This window comes from Moschus berezovskii, chromosome 25 (assembly GCF_049115385.1).
Source record: "Moschus berezovskii isolate FMDL1 chromosome 25, NW_MosBer_1.0, whole genome shotgun sequence".
In the NCBI taxonomy this organism is placed as follows: Eukaryota; Metazoa; Chordata; class Mammalia; order Artiodactyla; family Moschidae; genus Moschus; species Moschus berezovskii.
The window spans coordinates 21,638,891-21,642,360 of record NC_142484.1 but is presented as its reverse complement, the minus strand read 5'-3'; the positions used below and the strand labels follow the sequence as shown (position 1 = coordinate 21,642,360).

General features: G+C 37.4%; 1 pseudogene; it reads left to right on the top strand.

The window, feature by feature from the left end:
- The first annotated feature begins 1,509 nt into the window (after positions 1 to 1,509).
- On the top strand, positions 1,510 to 2,449 carry LOC129548511 (olfactory receptor 8G3-like; annotated as a pseudogene).
- The last annotated feature ends 1,021 nt before the right edge of the window (positions 2,450 to 3,470 follow it).

The following is a 3,470-nucleotide window of genomic DNA, read 5'->3' as shown; positions in this document are numbered from 1 at the left end:
TCATCCCACCTTCACCCTCTCCCACAGAGTCCCAAAGGACTGTTCTATACACCTGTCTCTTTTGCTGTCTTGTATACAGGGTTAAGGTTACCATCTTTCTAAATTCCATATGTCCAGGTTCAACACATGATACAGGATCCTTGGGGCTGGTGCACGGGGATGACCTGGAGGGAGGATATGGGGAGGAGGGAGGTGGGAGGGGGGTTCAAGAAGGGGAACACATGTACACCCAGGGCGGATTCGTGTCAATGTATGGCAAAAACAACCAATATATTAATGTAAAGTAATTAGCCTCCAATAAAAAAAATAAAATAAAAATATTTAATTAAAAAATATTTATATACACTAACTAGTTAATGTAACTGTTGCTAGTTAATGTAACACATTGGTCTTTATAAAAAAACACTATTTAATGTAAATGTTGACTGATGTTTACTAAAATTTCTACTTGTATTTTGCATATGTTCTACTAATTCATATTCCCACTATCTTTGAATTCTATGGAGAACATATGCAAAACACATGATTTTTTTTTAAATCATAAATCCCACCCTTACTATTTGTCTTCAAAAGTCATTATTATATTTTGAAATATGAATAATTATGTGACTGCCAGTATTTCAACCATGAAGCTCAAATTGCCTAAACCATTCTTAGTGCACTGCTCCCTGAGTCAGAGTGGTGAAATATATGACTTAAATTTATGCCATTACATTATGTTCCCTTAGAGTATCCAAATTAGAAATAGGAGCAGGGTTCCTGGGACTTGGAAAAGCTGTTAAGATGTAAATACGATGCCTGCTGAGCAGCTGTGTTTCTAAACTCCTGGGTCCAGGCTGGAAGAAGGTGACCACTAAAGCAACAGATCTCAGATGGAATAAAGCTGATAGTTGCCCAGTCCTTTTGAAATTATAGGGCTTCCCTGGTAGCTCAGCTGATAATCTGTCTGCAATACAGGAGACACTGGTTCAGTCCCTGGGTCAGGAAGATCCCCTAGAGAAGGGATAGGCTACACACTTCAGTATTCTAGGGCTTCCCTGTGGTTCAGCTGGTAAAGAATCCACCAGCAATGCAGGAGACCTGGGTTTGATCCCTGGGTTGAGAAGATCCCCTGGAGAAAGGAGAGGCTACCGTTTTGAGTGAAATTAAAATACTGGTCATTTGAATGCATTATATTAATATAGACACATCGGGTATGAAAGGAAAAGAAAAACTCCTCAGAAATAATAGTAGTAACATTTCTTCTGACTGACTTTAAAAATCCAGAATTGGTGTCTTCTTTTAAAATATTATTTGATATCTTAATTATAATTTTCTTGAAGTCTCTACTTTCTCTTCTAGTACAACCAGAATCATTAATTTTCATGAGATCCCCACATTATGAATCTCCTCTGATGAGGGATAAAGTAATGATTTCTCCCTCATGCATACACATGTACATACATACACACACAGGAACACAAAATACACTCATCTTTTCTTTTTATACTTAGAACCACGGAGAGAGTAATGGACCCTGGAAATCACTCCTCAGTGACTGAATTCATCCTCGCTGGACTCACAGAACAGCCACGACTCCAGCTGCCCCTTTTCCTCCTCTTCCTAGGAATCTATGTGGTCACGGTGGTGGGGAACCTGGGCATGATCACACTGATTAGGCTCAGTTCTCACCTGCACACTCCCATGTACTATTTCCTCAGCAATTTGTCCTTTGTTGACTTCTGTCAGTCCACTGTCATTACCCCCAAAATGCTGGTCAACTTTGTGACAAAGCAGAACATCATTTCTTACTCTGAATGCATGACTCAACTTTACTTCTTCAGCACTTTTGCTATTGCAGAGTGTCACATGTTGGCTGCAATGGCGTATGACCGCTATGTTGCCATCTGCAACCCTTTGCTTTACAATGTTATCATGTCTTATCATATCTGCTTCTGCCTCACAGTAGGAGTTTATATTTTGGCCATCATTGGATCCACAATCCATACAGGATTTATGTTGAGACTCTTTTTCTGCAAGAACAAGGTGATTAACCATTATTTCTGTGATCTCTTCCCACTCTTGGAACTATCCTGTTCCAGCATCTTCATCAATGAATTATTGATTCTAGTTTTGAGTGCATTTAACATCCTGACTCCTGCCTTAACCATCCTTACATCCTACATTTTCATCCTCTCCAGCATCCTCCAAATCCACTCCCCTGAGGGCAGGTCCAAAGCCTTCAGCACCTGCAGCTCTCACATCTCAGCTGTTGCTGTTTTCTTTGGATCTGCAGCATTCACGTACCTGCAGCCATCGTCTGTGAACTCCATGGATCAAGGGAAAGTGTCCTCTGTGTTTTATACCTGCATTGTTCCCATGATAAATCCTCTAATTTACAGTCTGCGAAACAAGGATGTCAGATTTGTCCTGAAGAAAATTCTGGAAAGAGGAAAATATATATGATTAGAATCAATAGCATGATGTCATAGAAGTCATTTGGTTTGCTGAGATATGCAGTGTGTGAGATTTATTGTTCAAACTTTTGGAAATTTATTGATACTTCTCTGTATAATTCACCTCCAAAATTCTCCTCCTGGCAACTTCTTTGAACATACATTACAATGATTATATAAGGAGAAATACAATAATAAAAAATTTTAAATCTTGAATATTAAAGGAGCTTAGTTTTATTTTTAATAATAGTATATCTAGGAAAAAAAACAATGCTTATTATGATTATTGTGAAAATGACAGCAATGCATGTTATCAAGATTTACGAAATGTAAAGCACCATGTCCAGTAGTTAAAATGGATAGCTTTATTTGCTGTATTCCTTCAGCACAAATTCTAGTATTATTTTCCTTTGAAAAGAAATGGGAGACTATTTCATTTGTTTATATGCCACAGTCCCAAACATAATAAATGATAGAGCAAAATAAGTGTACTTTTGCACAAGAAGATTGTGAGTAGATTCAGTGCCTCCCTGAGAATTCCCTTCTATATATAAAGCTTCACCACTTTCCTATAAGACTGTGTTTCTCTCCTCTAGATATCTTCTATGCTATTTTCACTTTTATTCCTTTAATATAATGAAAATAATCAAAATGTTTCAAACTGTATGGGTCAAAGCAAAAAAAATGAAGAAAAATGGAGATTTATTGCAGAGATACACAGTAGAGAGTCATTAAAGAAATTCAAATTATAACTTAAACAAATTTATAAAATCAGCACAAACAACATTATCTTTTATTTATACCAATAATGCTATAGATATTTATGAAACAACTGTTCATGAAAGCCAAAAATCCTGCTGAGTCATATCACTTTCATGTTGTTAATGATCTTTTGTCCCATAATTTATACAGTTGCCATCTCATGTTCAGTTCAGTCACTCAGCCATGTCTGACTCTTTGTGACCCCATGGACTGCAGCATGCTAGGCTTCCCTGTCCATTGCCAACTCCCAGAGTTTACTCAAACTCATGTCCA